This window comes from Coturnix japonica, chromosome 1 (assembly GCF_001577835.2).
Source record: "Coturnix japonica isolate 7356 chromosome 1, Coturnix japonica 2.1, whole genome shotgun sequence".
NCBI classification, from domain to species: Eukaryota; Metazoa; Chordata; class Aves; order Galliformes; family Phasianidae; genus Coturnix; species Coturnix japonica.
This window is the reverse complement of record NC_029516.1, coordinates 96,659,511-96,677,936: the sequence shown is the minus strand read 5'-3', so window position 1 is coordinate 96,677,936 and position 18,426 is coordinate 96,659,511. Positions and strand designations below refer to the sequence as shown.

General features: G+C 40.1%; 1 protein-coding gene and 1 long non-coding RNA gene across 4 annotated transcripts in view; one reads left to right on the top strand and one right to left on the bottom strand.

The window, feature by feature from the left end:
- Positions 1-1,204: 1,204 nt before the first annotated feature.
- On the bottom strand, positions 1,205-9,233 carry LOC107323434. Of its 2 annotated transcripts, none has more exons than XR_004309520.1 (2): positions 9,146-9,233; positions 1,205-8,434 (listed from the first exon to the last, which is right to left on the bottom strand). It is a non-coding gene; the product is annotated as an uncharacterized LOC107323434 (long non-coding RNA). The 2 variants fall into 2 exon arrangements; XR_004309519.1 differs by lacking the exon at positions 9,146-9,233 and adding an exon at positions 8,706-8,863.
- The window catches only part of KCNJ6 (potassium inwardly rectifying channel subfamily J member 6), a 158,127-nt gene continuing 148,737 nt past the window's right edge, over positions 9,037-18,426 (top strand). Inside the window, exon 1 of one of the 2 annotated variants that reach the window (XM_015882487.2) lies at positions 9,037-9,374. The gene's annotated coding sequence lies outside the window, so the exon portion shown is untranslated. The remainder of the gene's footprint in view (positions 9,375-18,426) is intronic. The other variant, XM_015882478.2, reaches the window with a different exon arrangement.

Genomic DNA, 18,426 nt, shown 5'->3' with positions numbered 1-18,426 from the left:
GCATATTTGAGAGATTACGTGGTTTTCTTTAATTATTTTCTGAGATTAACATCCATTTAGGAGAATGAGAGCAGGATTGTGTTATTCTGTGTTTTAACAAACCACATTAATTACTGAGCTTTGAGAGGCCTCTCAGTAAAAAACAAATCTCACAGCAGTGGCTAGTAAGTTTAGACTTTAGATACTGCACACAAGCAAACTGGCTGTGAATGCAGTATTACTTTTAATGTGATAGTTTGTATTTTGTACCTGTAACTTCTGACTTTCCAAGAGGCAAGATGTCAGGAGTGTTTTGTTGTCTTTCAAGCAAAAGTAAGGATGCAAATTTTGTGATATTATCATTCCTAATTCATCCATTTGCTTATTCTGACATCTCCATGGAACTAGATACACGAATTTTATGAAATTCAAATGTCTGGGTTTTTTCTTTGCCTAAGCACTTTCTGGTGAGGGTAGATTCTCCAGCGACACCAATAGCTACAGATCCTCTGGCACACATGGAAATACAATCAACTCCATTGGAAATTTGCTCCAGGTAACCACAGTTTTGTTTTTCTTAGCATCTGCTATGTTTTGCATCAAATTGCATCTAGGTACAAGTCATCTAAAGAGAACTGATTTATTTTCAATAAATTTAGACCTTCATCTTTCTCTTTGTCGTTATATCTGAATAAATGGAGTGCTGCTTTAGAGCAGGCATCCATTGTCTTAATTTTATATCTTGTCCTGGCTGGAAGAATCCTATGATTTGCCTCAAGATTTCTCCTAGCTGAGTGCCATTTCTTCACTGATATTTCACAGTTTTTCTCATGTTGCCTCACTTCTTTTCTCACACAACCCCCTGGTGACCTTCTTCTGACTGAACAGAAATGCAACTCTTCTTCTAATATTGTTCTCTGAGCCCTTCTACCTCTCAAGAAGCAATTCCTCCTGGCCATCTTTTGTTCTTCACAGTTTAGTGTTTCCACAGACAGGATTCATCTGACATAATTCCAGTACAGACATTTAATCTATGCTGGTTGTGTGAGTCCCTCTTGAGCTTTTCAAGGGGGAAATATCAGAAGGATATAATTCATCTCATTGTTACTGCAAATGGACTCTGAGATCCCTAGGTTGCTGAGATGTATGTGTCTTTAAATTTTCATTGTGACAGACTCCACAAAAAAGACTGAGAGATTTAAAACATCAAAAGGCAAAAAAATAGTTGAACTTGAACAACAATTATGAACTTTTATATGGAGAAAGTTGTTACATTACAAGGGAAGACAGAACAAATCAAAAAGATTTAATCACCTCTCTTATACTCTGCTCTTCTGGTTTCTAGGTCTCAATCAAGCCCAAAACTCAGTGAGCAGTGGCAGATGTTGGCTAGCTTATTCTACTGCTCCTTCACCACTCTTACTTCTATCCCTTGCTTTCCACAACATTTCTGCTTTCCAGTCTTCCCAGCAGTTTCTCAACCTCTTCTTGAATCATCAGCATCATGATGGAAATGTCTCCCTTCTTATTCTGTTACCCATACTCAGTGACCTCTGGCACATACTCCAGTGAGAGGTTATTGAAGTTTCCCTTGGGAAGGAACAGTCCTTGCTCTTGAAGGGTTCCTCCTTGTGTAGTCATTATAGAAGAACATTAACCCTGCTGGAACAAACAGAAGAGCCCAAATAGCTTTCAACACACTAGATTGAAGCTCTAAGATTGAAGAGCAGAATGGATTTTGTTCTCTGCAGACAACAGGAAGAGCCTGTTTCACTTTACTTTTATTTTTTATGTTAACATTAATTCAAAATGTCCAAGAATACCAGTGAAAAATGAGCATATAAAATATTTTGCTCGTAACAGGAAGGATAACAGTTTTAAGTGTTTGTTTCTAGAAAAATAATAAAAAAGCAGAAATCTGTTTCTGTGTTAATGTATTATCCATACACCTTTATCCACCTCATGAAACAAGCATTGGTTGTACTACATGTGTTTCCATTACATTTAATTTCTTTTGAGACAAGAGAGTGGAGAGACACCAAAAGCACAGATTGTATGTTCCTGTTTTCATAGACTTGGACAAAAAAATCTTTGAATCACCTTGAAATTCACTGGTAAAAAATGAGTGGATGGAATTTGTCTTCTTCCAAAAACCTTTAAAAAAAAAAAAAAAGAAAGAAAGAAAAAAGAAAGAAGAAGAAAATTCTCTGTGTTGTGACTGATATGGCCAGTCTGCAGTTGTATTACTCTTTATCATGTTTGGCCTTGAAACTACAGCATGAATCAAAAATCATGGGACAGCTGCTCCTTACATGCCTAAGTACAACAGTATGAGTGTTTGGTGTTTGTTTGTTTGTTTGTTTGTTTGTTTGTTTTTACCTCAAATGACAGCAACATATGCATAGATTATACTTGAGACCTTATTTCTAAATTATCACTGACATCCTTAGTTTTGTTCCTATCCATGGATTTGTTTTTATAGATACAGATTCTTCGTACTCCTAATCTCCATGACAATTAACCTGTATTCTTTGGAAGAGTTAACTATGACTACAGTCTGATAAAAAATGAATGGATAATCAAAATCCTTAAACACCACAATAAATACAGAGCAGACAGAGGTAATACCAGCCTTCTAATCTATCCATTTAAGGCAAGGTGATCCTCACTTAGCATGCTGCTTCAGCCTGAACTGTACTGTGTTTCAAAACATTATTATTTTGTAGGAGCATAAGGCTTTTAAACTAGTTATTAACACTTTGGAGCCTTACCAAAGACACCAACCTCCAGATAAAATTGTAATAAATAGTGGTAGGGAGGAAAGTAGCTACTTCAAAGACTAATTAAGTATTTTGATTAGTTCATCTTTGCTGCATTTTGGCTGCTGTTTATAATTAATTCTATTATCTGATGTTTGTCAGTGGTGGTGTTTCAACCACTTCTTTGTTTACTTAATTGAGTGGTTTATAATCATCACTTTGGAAAAACGAGTTCTACTCTTCGCTTCTATAGCTGATTACACTTATTAAGTCTCTTTGCCCTTTCAGTTCCGACATCCTTCAGAACACTGGCAGGATTAACCCCAAGCAATAAACTAGCTTTCAAGTTGCAATGACAGTGTGCTGAGCTCCATTTCCAACCTACAGTCAAACACAATCCTTCCTTTACTATCAGATATCTTTTCCTACAATATGCAATCTACTCCCCTCTAGCACCAATTTGCTACTTGGGTTAGCAATAGTGAATTCTTGCACTTATGAAGAGACCCATGGCCAAGGAGTGTCAGTCAACGAGCCTTGCCATCAAATGACTGCAGAATTAGAGCCACTAGCACTTTTGACTTTCAAAAGTCAGCTAATTCCTTTCTCTAATTTAGGCAAGACAGTAATTCAGAGAAGACGAGGGAGCAGATATCCAACACTAATTTATATTGTGAAGTGGTAAAATGTCTCTGAAATATGCCGATGTTGCAAATCGAGAGAGTATTTTGTGTAGAACAGGAAAACTGGGAATACCACAGTGAGTAGCATGACCTTGAAAGCTAGAGTAATAGGCATGGGTTGAAATTTTAGAGTATGAAGTACAAGATCATGCACTCTCCACTTTTCCAGGTGTGATCAAACTGACAAGCAAATAGAGGGAATTGTGTCCACCTCAGTCAGAGGATAACAGTAATGTTAGTGCAATATAACCATAAAGAAGTAAGTGTGGTCCTATATCAACTCAGCATTTCTTGTATAGAGAAAGGTAAATATTAGTTTTGTTGTACATGACACCAATGAGTCCTTTTCCATAGTACTGTCACAATTCTGGTTCCTCCTGCACAAGCAAGATGAATTTTAACTGATACTGTACAGACCAGGACCAGCAGGTTGATCTGGTGAATGGAGAGATTGAGGTATTAAGAAAAATAATACAAGAAATGGTCTAATTTAACTTACAAAGAGAAAGACTAAGAGAGGATTAAGTTATTTTCTATAAATAAATTGGGTCAGTAGAAGGAAAGGGAGGAAGAGTGATAAACATGGTTTTAAATTAGTGGACAGTTCTCCACCTAATATATATATATATATATATATTTCAGCAAGGTGTGGAAAATTTTAAAGCACAATGTAAAAGTGGATTTATAACCATCAAAGGGGTGAGTAATGCTTCAGGATTTGTAGCAGGAATTTTAAAAAGAGTCATTTTTAAAAAATCAGAGTGTTTTTACAGTAAACTGTAACCACAGAAGGAATGCCATAGGTGAGAGCCAGTGACCCTACAACAGTATATTGTTTCTGGACCTCCAGTCCTAAACTAAAACAGGATAACACAGCTGAAGAAATTTTATGTAAAATAATAATAATAACTCTATAACATTTGTAAATGGGAAGCTGAAATATAAAGGGTAGGCACAAGAACTGAAGGTAAAAGCTAAAGCTAAATGCAGTGACTGAGAAACATTGTAGGCCTGCTCTATAGTATATAAAATAAAGATCACAAATGCCATGTTTACCCTGCCCACCACAACCATCTCATGAAAATTAAAAATTTATAATTGATTAAGAAAACTCTGCCAAACAAAACAGCTGAAGGGAGCCTCTTGTGATTTTTAAACAGCTGAAATAATTTAGCATAAAAGGAGTAGAAGGGGATAAAAATAAAGCAAGTTTGATTAGCTAAATTAGCATGACTAGTGTGTGTCTAACAACCTATGATGAAAGATAGAAGAATACTGGCAAAGATATCCTCTGTGCCAGTATGAAGCTACATATTTGGAAAGACAGGTTGTGCATCAAGTGGGATACTGCGGAAAACATGCTGTGATTTCACTTCTGCCAGCACCAACATTTCAGGATTGATATTGCATGTCTCTGATGACTGCGAAACAGCTTTACATAAGCATTTTTAATAACATTCCATGGAGATCAAGAGCTTCAGGTTTGCTTATTTGTTTTGTTTTGTTCCCCTGATACTTGATTGCAAATGAGAAAGTTGCTTTGTCGCGTCATATGATACTATCCAAAAATAATGACAATGTTTATCAATAATGATAAATTTTGCCTCATGGAATACAGAATGCAGACAAAAGGCAAAATGGAGGTTATTGCAAACCACTGCATAGTAAATCTTAGTGACTGTGAAACATACCTCCATATTTATAGCCATTGCCTATCTTGACATCCAGAAATAACATGACTAGCAAGTGAAATACAAGATTGCACACAGTAAAGTAATCTTAAATATGAGGCAGGTTTTCAAAACAGCTGTGCTAGGTTTACCAGATTGCATTATGGAAATGTTAGACACCAAAAAATCATGCATTGATGTGTAAATAAGAAAAAAGGGGGGTGGTAGTCTGGGAAAGAGAATTCCCTCTGGTATTCTTCATGCCAGAAAACAAAATCAGACAGCTTCCACCCACTAGTCTCTCCTTATCTCCCCTTCAGTTTCCAATGGCTTGCTCTGCAAAATTTCCCCAACTTCAACAAGCTGTAAAACCTATTGAGTATTTAAAATTACTGTTAGATTAACAAATGTATATCCTTTGTCAGTGCTATCAGGTTGTGTGAACCAAAACTGTTTTAACTGATCTTAAGGCAGACATTTTTAACCATAGCTTTTCTTAGTGCTGTGCAAAAGAGCTCTCGGTGTCGCCATATGGTATGAAACAATATCTAGACTCACACTTTCTAGGCCAGTGAAATAGTGTACTAATGAGAGGAGCAAAGGAAGCTCTGGGCAAGGAGGCTTTTCCAGAGATGCCAGATGATTTGTTCTCTCTGTGCATCAAAATTTGCTCAGTCCCGGCCTTTATGTGCTTTTTGCTTTGCAGTACTATCTAAGAATCTCACATCATAATTATTTATGCATAAGATCATCAAAGACTACATCTTAGATACAAAAATATATGCCTTCTGATGTATTCAGGTATGTTTTTGATATCTACAGGTTAAGCACTCTAATTTTGAGAACTTTGCATGAGGCAGAATAAAGCCACTGATTTCTTAAAATTGTTAAACTCAGAATGTATATATGAAATACAAAAATTCTTCTGCAGACACATTTCACACTCAACTGCTCAACCCTTCCAAAGGAAAGGAGGAACTTATAACCAGAAAAGTAGACATTTCAGAACCTGGAGGGAAGAAGCAATAGCTCTGGCTCAATTTCAGTAAGTTTCAAACATATCATTTTGTTTCTCATGCACAGGTCTGCATTTGCAAAATGCACAAAGCAAGCAAACATCAAACATGCAGGACTGGCATAGCTGAATCACTATACTGGAAACTACAGTGCAGGTAGCAGGTTGATGGCATTGCCTATGCTAATGCATGTGAATTAAATAACACTAACATTAATCTATTGTCACGAGTTTGCAGTATCAGGTCATGAGAATAACACATGCTTTCACATTTTGTACCAGGAGCTGTAACTTCACTGAAATACAAATATCTCCAGTTGGCAAGCATACATCCGAATCACTCCTAGAGAGGTGCTGGCAAGTGGCTTCTCTATGTGTAAAACTGCATTGACAAAGTGAACATTGGAGGAGGATGATCATGTGTCAGATCCTAGATCAGGTAGTTTATCTTCATATAGTCCTTCCACAGTCTCCACACAATCTCTGCACAACTAACTGTTGTGAGGGAGAGACCCTCCCAGGGACAAGTCACAACTAAAGTTTCATTTAGGTGCTCTGAGCACCCCTCCAGACTCCAGTACGCTAAGAAGAGATTGATCTTCATGTAAATCCATAGTGCTAGGCACTTGAAAGAGGTTGCACCAACCCCCTCTAACTCCCATCCTTGTCAACCCATGCCCCTGCTTTTCCTGCTGTTTCAAGAATGTACTGTTTCAAATGCGATTTCAAAAATTTCAAGCTGATATAAATTTCCATTCCTGACGTAAACTGCTCCCTCAGGCAAAGCACAAGACTGGTGAAGTCAAGTTGTTTCTGGGACTATCTGTCCAAAGGGGAACAGGAGGGATCTCTGAGTCAAAGCCCATTAACTGAATTCACCTTGAACAAGCAATATGGATTTAGAGACTGCCAGAGCAACCACTGAGTTGTCCTTTAGCTAAAATAAGAAGGGAAAAGAAATCTCAGCAACATACAAAACAGGCACTTGTCTGTGACCTGAAGAAGTAGTAGACATCTTTTCTGTGTGTGCCAGCGTAAGTATTAATAGACTCCAAGAGGCTCTTCAGTGAGATTCATGGAACTGGTTTTGAGAAAACCACAACTGAGATAAATAGATTAAAGGGAGACATCAGGCTAAGTATAAAATTATTGTTTGTGCATGTGCTCAAAAGCCATTTTAATTTCTGTTCCACAAGAGAAAGAAAAAGTGCCATCAGAATGCACAAGAGTTTGTTCCATTTAAGGATTCTGTTGTGGTTCCAAGCTTAATGTAACCAACCATATGCTACTCCTTTTTAAATATTTAACAATTAGTAGAGATAAAAGGGTCTATGAGACATCACATTGTGTTGAGATCCTAAAGTCAGAAAGGATATGTTCATTCATATCCTAGGCCTTAGAAAAGTAACTTCAGTTTGAAGGGTAGATGCCACTCCAGTAGAAGTGCTTGTAGTATAATGGAAGAGATTTCAAAACCAGTAATTTGCAGGAAGAAATGAATAGTCATGTGGACCACCAAGAAAGGTCTTATACTGCTCTTTTCAGTGAGGTTCCCTTTTATGGCAAAACCTAAAGAAAACAGAACACAGCCATTTTTTAGATTAGCATGATATAATACATTGACAACAAAAAAAACATGGACTTATCTGAGTTTAGACAGAAAAAAGGTTCCCAGAAAGTACACTAGGAAATGTAGGAAGGTGTGAAGAGGAAGGGTGAGGTGAGAAAGGAAATGCAAATAAGGCAATCTCACAAGCTTAAGTGGTTCTGATTAAAAATGCTACTTTTGTCTCAGAGGAAGAAAAGGATAAAATCAGAGGTCACAACATGGTCAAGAAAAAAAGTAAGGTGGAGGAACCTGGAAAGGATACCTTCTCCAAGGAAAAGGATTAGGATTGCATTGGACAAACATCTTCTCAGTTCTACCTTTTTAGAAAGGTTTTCTTAGAAAAGGAAGCTTAAGTAAATATTTTTTATGCTGTCTGAATGTGTACATCTGCCTGCTTGTCTAGCAACTGCCAATCCTTCCAAGGAGCATGGAATCTGGTGGCCAGTTTCAATGAAACCTGAGTAGGAAAGTGAGTCAAAGATACTGCATTCCTACAGACTAATCCATGAGGAGAGTGTATAAAGACACACCCTGTTAAGTGTCCTAAAAGTGTATGCAATGTGAGATCAGCCCTCACACACTGTATAAGTCCTGTGGGACATAAACTCAGGTCTCCTGGTCTCCTCTGGTCAGTTGGAAGTGCAGTTGGTTCCTCTGGATGCCTCACTGGAAGGATGCAGACTGGGGCAGATGGGATGGTTCCACGGTAGCATTAGGACCTGGACAAGAAGGCAGGGAGTCTTCACTGCCGGTGGAAGAGAAGGGGAAGGAAGGGAAGGGAAGGGAAGGGAAGGGAAGGGAAGGGAAGGGAAGGGAAAGGGGAAGGGAAGGGAAGGGAAGGGAAGGGAAGGGAAGGGAAGGGAAGAAGAAGGGAAGGGAAATGGAAAGGAAAGAGAAAGGGAAGGGAAAGGGAAGGGAAGGGAAGGGAAGGGAAGGGAAGGGAAGGGAAGGGAAGGGAAGGGAAAAGATCACCCCCACTCCTGTCCGCACCTTTTCACTCATCTCTCAGGGAAACGAATCACTTCCCCTCCGCCACTCGCCCGCTACGAGCCTTACCCTCCCCAGAGCCACCCCTCCGGGCCCGCTGTGGCCGGGGGGCGGTCAGGCTGAGGACCGAGCCGTCCACGCGGAAGATGCGCACCGCCCCCGCCGCCCCGCGCCGCCCGCAGGTGGCGCTGCTGCCATCCGCGCTTGGCCCCACCAAGCCGCCGCCGCCGCCGCCGCCGCCGCCGCGCGGGCCGGGCTAGCGCAGCCCCCCGGCGCCGGCCGCAGCCCCTGGGCCCGCCCGCGGCTGCCTCCGCGGGGCCGCGCCTCCCCCGCCCTCCCTCCCGCACCGCACCGCGCCGCCTCCCTCGTTGCCACGCGCAAGCAGACACGCGCGGCGACGCCGCGACCGTCCGGTCGCCCCTCGCTCCCTCTGCGAAGCGGACCTGAGCGGAGCCCTCAGAAGCGGGTACCCCTGCGTTGAGCGGGAGGTGGGCGAACAGCATTGGGAATGGAGGCGACCGACGGCAGCCTGGGGGCCGTGTGACAGCCCGCCGCGTTCGCACACGCATACGGCAGGGAGCCGGAGCCGGAGCCGGAGCAGAGCCGGGCAGCAGAGACTTGCCCCGTCCCTCAGGGCGCCGGCATGGAGTGAGAGCAGCGTGTCGCCTCCAGGTAAGGTAGAGAGGGGTGCGCGAAGGTGCGAGATAGGGGTTTGCGTTTCAGTGCTTCTCCTCCACTACTCGCTGCCGACGCCTTCCTCCCCCCCATAAAAAAACACCCTTCTTCAAGCCCCCCGGCAGCCAACGCGACGGTGCGGGGAGATGCGGGGTGCGTTACTTATGTAACCCGGGGGTGAGCCGTGTTAGGCTCTCTCCGCCGGGCAGGGAGCCGAGGGGGATACTCGGCAGGGGGCGGGCTGGGTCCGGGGGCCCCATTTCCAGCTGCCGTCGCGGGAGCCTTGCACGTAGGAGACCCGGGCTCCCGAGCACAGCGGTGCCACCGCAGGCTTGGCCAGGGTCATCGCGCTGCGAGGCTCAGATGTTACCCACGGGAGGGGGTGAACAGGGAGTCCGGGGACGTCCTGTCCGGCCCAAACACTCCATCCCTAGAGGCAGCGTCAAAGCCGGGGATGACTTCAATGAGGCGGGCAGAGGGGCTGTTTTGGCTGCTCCCGTCTTACTCCTCCTCTGGAGGGACAGTGGAGGGAGGCTGCACTGAGGGGAGCTGGAGTAGTGCTGGGTTGTCGCGAGCAGCAGCGAGGGGCAGTCGGGGCCAGGCCGAGTAGGCGGGGGGAGCGGGGTGGGGGCAGCTTAAATGCTGAGGATACGGTGTGGCCCCGGTGTATTCAGCCTCTGATGGGGAAAAGCAGCAGCGAGAGCAGTGGGTACAGACGGTTGCTCGTGAAGGGGGTGCCCGTCTCCTCTTGTAGGGAGGGAGAGCGAGCTCGGTATCACCATGGCGACCTGAGGGAGGAAAGAGCTAAATAAATAAATAAGTGGGAAATAACTCCCCCCTTTCCCTTCCCCCGGCTCTCTCCGCCGCCTCCCCTGCCCTGCCAGGTCCCGTCTCAAGGAGGGAAGGGGAGGCCATATATCGCAGACAAAACTTTCCTCTGAGATAAAAAGGATCGAGGAAGTGGCCGGTGAACCATGGTGGGGAGGGGGTCTCCCAGCACGGCTCAGAGAGATTCGGCTATGGATAGCCCCGAGCCGCCATACCCGGAGTCTTTTCTCGTGCAGCATATGAAGGTTTCCTCCCGCGGGAGGAAAAAGCTACTTCAGGACGGGCTCCCTGTGTCAGCCATGCTCTTTTCAACCTGTCCTCTTCCTCTCTGTGCACCGCCAGCCCCAGGGGGGCTCGCCGCGACGGAGGAGCCGTGTTAGCTGTTACGAGCCCGTCCCGAAGCAGCTTCAGAGGCACGACCAGCAGAGGTTGTTTCAGTACCATGGTCAGCGACAAAATAGAGCTCAGAGCCGTGTTCTGTGGAGGTAGTTGTTTCAGGACCATGGGCAGCTCCAGCGCGGCTGGACAGCGATTCCCAGCTGGGCCCTTAGGGTCGCGCCGCTGTCCTGGGTGGCACCAGGGGCGCCTCCAGCAGTTGTCTCCGAGTCACAAACGGCTGTTTCTGCCAGCCGGAGCCATCCTGAGCACAGCGTCGGTCCCCACGGGGTGTCGACAGCCATAACAAGCCTCATCTATGCCTAAACTTTCCTGAGGCAAACACATGCAGGAGCTGAAAGTCTTAACAAGTCGCATGCTTGAAACAAACTTGCTCAAGGTTGCTTCTTAGGAGTCTTTTGTAGTGGTTCTCAACAACTTGTTATGGCTAACTGGTTCCCCAGCAGGATTGTTCACGTACACAACACCCATAAAATGAGCCCTGCAGAAATGGTGAAATGTGCTCTCAACTTGTTTTCCTTAAGAAAACTTGTGGAGAAACAGCACTTAAAGAAACTGAACTCTTAACTTAGCAGGATATTGCAGGATATTCTATTGCTGAGACACACAAATTCACAGGTGGAATTTGTGCTGGCCAGACGTGATCAACAAAGTAGACAATCACTTACTGGTCAAGAAGTGTTCTCACACACTTGGTAGGCAGTTTAAAGAAATACACCAAATGGGAAAAAAAAACAAAACAAACAAACAAAAAAAACCAACTATTTGAGTTTGTAATGATTCACAAAGAAAAAAGATATATTTGTTACCCTGATAAGTTGCAAATTGTTGGTTTCATTTTGCTTTACATATACAATACTAGTAGTTGCACGTGCAATTAGTGCTTCAGACTAGGAAAAATATTCTAGAATAGCAAGCAGCATAATGAATAATATTTACTGGGAATGACAGAGATGGATTAGTCACTTCTGTGCTGTTTACAGTGTCAGGATATTCTTTTTTTTTTTTTCATTAAACAATTAAGATTTATTAAATCCTTCCTTGGTTCTGGTGGCCAGTAAACTATAGATACACAAAGAGTTATTGAGTTTGAAACTAAATCCCCAGGTTATGCTTTAAATATAATCAGGTTTTCAGTTCATATCAGCTACTCAGTTCCTTCATTGCTATAAATTTTCCATTTCAAATAAATCCTGAAACAGTCACATGGATGAATCCTACCCATGCATAGGAGTTAGTTGGACTCTGTGCTCATGTAAATTTATCTCCAGGAATCATAAGTTGAACTAAAATCTTTTTAATGGTAGATCCACATTTCACCCAGGCTACACTGTGGGACAAGTTATGTGAAGTAATGAGTTAAACCTTTATGGAAATAGAGATCTGAATTTCTTAAAAACAAGCCTAACATTTTCAGGCCCATCTCACAGGGAATATGAAAATAAGGACTGAATGTTAGTATGGACTTGGGAACTCATTTCTTTGCTGTGAGAAAAATAGAAAGTAGTAATAGATTACAACTCTCCAGAGCAGTTACTAGATCATTTATTATACTTGAAGCTATTGATTTTGTTATGTAAGGCAATACTACTGCAGTGTCAGAATAGTTTTAACAGATAATTACGAAATGATTTTACCTTGTAAGCAGCAGAAGAAAATAATAATAATAATAATAATAATAATTGGGAAATCAACAGAAAATACCAGAAACACAACCCCAGTTAGTTCAGTAAATGACAGGATTCTTAGCAGAATGTTTGCCAGTGCTTTTACACTGAATTCAGTATAGGATTCTCAAGATATGCAGTTTCACTGCAGAAGATACTGCTTCTTTTCTACAGATTTTTATATTCATTTTATTGAAACATGGTGAGAAATAGTATTTCATTTATATTTTCATAAAATATCTATCATGATGTATTTATTCAAATATTTCATATATATGAATTCTATGTTATACTTCCTTTCGCCTATAGAATACCAATAACACTGGGCAATATTAATGTAAAATTACTGTGTTTGTCATTACACCCTTATGCTATTTGCAAATATACAAATAGATTTTTATTCAGGGATGTATTTATATGGGTCTATAAAATTAAGAAGTAAAAGATTAATATAACTCAAACAAATTAAACTATGCCCTGGGTAATAGCGCTTTAAGCTTTGCAGAGCACACATATCTCAATTATACATACATATATATATATGTTTCACTGTTAATAAAAGCATGAGAGCACTTTTTAGTATTTTCATCATCTGCTTGCTATGGAATGTTGCTTTTTAATTGGGAAACCTAGAGATGGTTTCAGATAATGTGTTTGTTACATTTATGTGGATGCACTGTTTTTAGTGGTGGAAGGTTTTGATGCTAAAAAAAGTATTTCTAGCATATTATGCATCAGTATTTAAATATGGATTATATAGAGGCTGACACATCTAATACAATGAAAGCTAAATTTACTGGCCCATAAATTCAATGTCAGTGTTCTAATCTCATTCCTCCTTGACAGAGATTTCCTGGGAGAGGCTTGATGTTTTTTAAACTGTGCATCAGATACATTACTAGAATTATATTAATATTTGAAATACACTTATATTACATTTGTTACAAACAGCTGAAATAGGAGGTTACTAATTCTACTTTTTCAAATACTGATGCAGTCTTTAGTCATATGTAAGGATGATGACCACTGTAGAAGCTGGAAGTCTTCTGATTGAGCCTGATGGCAGTATTGTGGAGGGTATGTCAAAAGGATATCCCAATCTAGTTCAGTATACAGCAGGAGGTAAATGGGAGCAGTTATGTCCATGCAAGGGACTGGAGGAAGAAAAAACACAGAAGTCACATGCAGAAACTGAAAATTTTTAGTACTTACTCACAATAGTATGTCAACTGCAAAGGCACTGTGCTGCAGATATAAATCATATTCATAAAGAGGTTCGAAGTGCCATCCTCATTTTACTCATCACTATCTAGGATATCATGCAGTGCCAAGACAACTTCACAACCAAGTAAATATAAGTTGTTTACATTTTAAAGGCATGTTGAAATGGATTTTAGCTAGATAGTGACATGCATTCTATGCACATTGCTTACATGTATAGCCAGCAGAACATCCTGCCTTCAGATACAGGACAAAAAAAAAAAGAGTAAATTTTAAAATTATTAAATGACATGCAACTTCTCCCAGCAATATGTGTGAATGGGCTCTCAGAGCCACACAATAATCAGTAAAATCAGTGAAGATCGGCATGAATACAATAACTGCAAGCAGTCTTTACTGTAGAAACCCCGGTTAATGACAGAGGTTGCAAGAGAGTCTCTAAAATAAAGACATCATACGTTTTCTCTGAGTATGAGTCAATAAAATCATAAATCAAAATAACAATAACAATCATATTAATAATTTTTTTAAAAAGAACTAAAAGGCGGGGGAAAAAAAGCACAAAAACATAAAAGCATTGATTCCCTGCTTCTATTGTCAGTTATCACTTCAGGTCAGCCATTAATGATACCTGGGTATGTGGTGTAGTATTATATACCCAGTAGAAGAATCATGCTATTAATGTAGCTCTAATTTTTAAAGAATGCTTAGATGCTCTCAGAAAATACTTTATTTTTCTTTAATACAACAGTATGTGTCAAATTAGTATTAGAAAACAAAGGGCTCATTGTATCAGACATGAACATGCCTCAAAGTGAATGCAAGTATTCAGCTGGAAGTGTAAGTTTATGGTACAGGAAATTCTTCAGTTTGAATGTTATTTACTTCTAAGAAAAGTCTCATGAGGTGGGAAAATAATGTGCTATATCCAAGGATAAAACTAGCCCTGTAGTCAGAAAGCTTGAACACTTTCACATGTAGCTTGCAATTCACAGGCATAAATTACAATTCCATGGAGACTGAAAATAAATAAATAAATAAATAAATAAATAAATAAATAAATAAATAGATAGATAAATAACTAACTCATTTTTGTTAATAGCACTTTATAGGTTAGTGAAAATAAAGAAGGCTCATTCACACATGTCAGCCAGAAATCCTGCTCTTAAACCTTACTGCCAGTGACCTACCCTTTCATGTACACTGTGAGTGGCTCATATTATGGGACTTGAGATTCAGACTTCAAAATATATGTGGAGATCTGAGTCTTCAGAAATGTCTTCGAACCAGAGGAAGTACCTCATTCATCCTAACACAGAGACTTCAGGCAGATTCTGCACATGTAAAAGTGATCTTTGCCATTTGGCTGCAAAACAGTTTCCTTGCATGCCCCATGGCTAAAGGCAGTGGCTGGAGACAGTATTGTTGGGAAAAGGTATTTTAGCACAAGCTTGCTTCTAGGTCTTACCATAGACACAGCCTCTTAAACTTGAATTTAATTTCCCTTCATATCCTTTGACCTAACTGCGTTGTCCTGAAGTTCAGATGCACCTTTTGAAGGAGAAGTCCTAGGTCTGATTGTTGCTGTTGCAACAGTCACAGCACAGACTAACAAACATTAAAGGTCGTAGTCTTATACAGCTGTTCTGAATTATTCATTTAATCTACAGAGACTGTTGGAACCTGACCTAAAGGAAGCCACCAGTCACAGGAGACATTGAGACTCAATGGAGCAGAATGTTGAGTCTTGTTTTCTGATGAAGTAGAATTCTGGCATTTGTGTTGGATTCTCAGGAACGAAAAAAAAAATGAGGACAAGAAAACAATAGTGACAATTGAAAGGGTAAAGAGAAGGCTGAAAGAAAGAACAAGATGATGAGAGTGAACGCACATGAGAGCATAGTTAATTCAGTGCTCTAATCAGCTGTGTTCTGTCTGCAGTGTTTTATCATAAGCATCCCTGCTTTAGGCTCACCAGCTCAGAGTGCTTTGCAGCATTGCAGGAAACCCTCTGCTTTTTGCTTTCCATTAAAAAAAAATCTCATTGTACCTCGTCAGTACAGACAACTTTGTCAATTAAAGCAGAAGAGAAATTATCATATACTATTTATCATAATCAAGAGCAGGGTTCATTAGAACAATGAGCAATTGTGATAATATTCCTCCAAGTATTAATTTGAAGAATGAGAAAATGACATTTCCTACCTTCCTACTTTTTCTCCTTCTCTTCTCCTGTTGACACACACAATCTTACGTTTCTGTCAGCTTGTCAGATAGATTTCCCATTCTTGAAATGTAGCATTTTTGCTAAGTGATTGTAATAAAAAACCTTCTTTTTCCAGCACAAATCTGGACTTTCCATGGGGCTAAACTTTTACAGAAAAAAACAAAAAAACAAAAAAACAAAAAAACAAAAAACAACAACAAAAAAAAAACCTTCAGCAGCTAATGTCTTCTTTGGAAGTACAGCTCTCCTGGGTTTCCTACAGTCAATGAAAATAGCTGGGCAACTCTAATGAGAAACTTCAGTCCAGCAAAGATCTGTAGAGAAGTTACATTTTGTTACCTCAGGTTTTGTGGACTGCATCTCAAATTACTGAATCAATGTGGCAATCTCTTTTTGCAGAAGGTGTGGAAGATGAAACCCTGTCTTCAGTGCTTCCAGACAAAGCTGTACTCACTAAACTTAATTTCATCCTACATCACCTTTTTTCCTGGCTGACTTATAAAATCCTTAAGATTACATAGAAGTCATGCTTGATGTTGTTGTTTTTGGTTTTTGTTTGTTTTGTTGTTTTGTTGTTGTTGTTGTTGTTTTTCCCATTGTTTCTGGTGCTCTCCAGCTGCAGCATTAAGCAGCTCAACAGTTTCTGATCTCAGAGCTGGCCTTAAATAATCAGAGCTGGAACCAACAGCAGCAGCAGAAAAAACATAGTTATGCAAGACTGAAAGGAAACCTTTTTGGTAATTAAAACCATTGGCTGCTTAAGAACATCGAGACATCAGTTGCAGTGTGTCATGGCCTCTCCATCAGTGTGGAAATGAAAGGTTGAGCTGGAAGGGAAGTAAAGGAAACAGCACCATCTTTGGTGGAAGTAATACAGGGATAGTTCTGTATTCTCCTTAGCATGCTGCTTGCTTTCTCTGGTACAAATGGAAGAAAGCGTATTGGTTTGTGCTTCATCCCTTTTAGATGCAAGATAAATAAAATGCCTCATTAAATTCTTTACTGAATGGGAACTAGGGTTTACCAAATCTTCATCATTTCTACAGGGGAAGAAGTGAAAGGAGACTATTATTTTGTTGCAGCCCATTAGCACTACTCAGTATGGTGTGCATATCGAACCAGGGTTGTCTCATAAGATGCAGCATCTCTCCAGTAATCTTGCAGTACTTGGCTGTTGAGTATTGCTGTATAAGAATTTTAATACTTTGGTTAGTTAATCATGTTAAATAGACTAGATACATTTTTATCTCTTCAAAATATCTGGCAGGGATGTGAACAGTCTTCACAAAGCTGCTGTATTCCATCTATTAAGCATAATTACATTAAAGCACATAGTGAATTAAAAGTCTTTCAGGATTAAAAATAAAATAATAATAATCTACTTTCCAGAAATATACTGGAAAGTTACTATTAAAATCTGAAAGAGAAAGATGCAGGCAGAAGATCCTTTGTATTAATATTCCAGTGACATTCTAGTGATGGTGACTGTAATTTTATGTAGTATATTTACAGTACGGTTTTATGGTAGTTATTGATCATTCTTGACTTTGGCACTTGTGAGTTTTATTCAGTGTGTGAGAAAACAGATCTCTTGTGACTGTTGTCTGAATTTCTATTCATTACCATCACTTTTTTTTATTATCAATTAGATTTGTTTTTTTAGGAGCTGACCACTAATTTCTACAGCATTCCAGCACCAGTCTGACTGAGATCTCCATCTCTAGTCAGAGTTTGCAAAGTTACGTGCAAATTTAGGGTGGCCAAAATTTGGAAGAAGTAGGACAGACAAAATAAGAAACGAGGAATAAAGACATTTAAAAAGTAAAAGCAAAACAAAACCAATTAAACTGGATGATAAGCCCTCCCATATTCAGAAAATTCATTCCACATTTATGCATTGGCTCTCTGAAACTGCAGAGCTATTTGCAACATTTGGATGTTACTAATTGCTATTTCCTACCTCTGCATCACTTACAAATAGCAGATTTCTGGTTTTCATTCAAATCCTTCTCTTACCCAATACACAATTCGGAAATTCACAATAAACGACAACATAGTTAATGCACTAGCTTAACACTATCAGTGTCTTTGCCCTGTGTACATTTAAAAAATAATTACAAATATATTCTAAATTGGTTCTATATACTGCCAACTGTGTAGTAGCTACAAACATCCATTACTGTCACTTGGCTTTCCTGCAGTATGTGCTTCGTGAAGTAGTTTTTTTCTTGTCATGAAATAAGAGGTAACAATAGCAGATATGAAATAAATTTTTCTTCAGCCAGAATTCAAATGCAAACATTGTGGAAAGTGAAAGATTTAGAAAATAAAGAAGACAGAAATAGGAAGAACTTCTGACTTGGACTATTTGCAAAGAGGAGAACTCATGATTTATTTGTTGTTTTGTTTTTAATTACAGTTGCATTCAGAAGGCAGACTGGTGGGTTTGGGGAGTCACACAGAACTCATATCTTAGAAGAGAATTAAGCTGCTGTCTGGTAGGAAAATCAGGTAGGCCCCTAGAGATGTTGAAGTGAGAAGATGTATGATATGTTCATGAGGGGAAATAGTAATAACAAAATAGATTAGAGGAAGCCTTGCTGAAAATGTATAGAAATAGTAAATCCTGTCAAGCTGTTACAGAAATAGAATCATAGGAAATACGTGGTTTGTATACGCATTTGAGTCAAAGGGTATTAAAGTCTTTCCA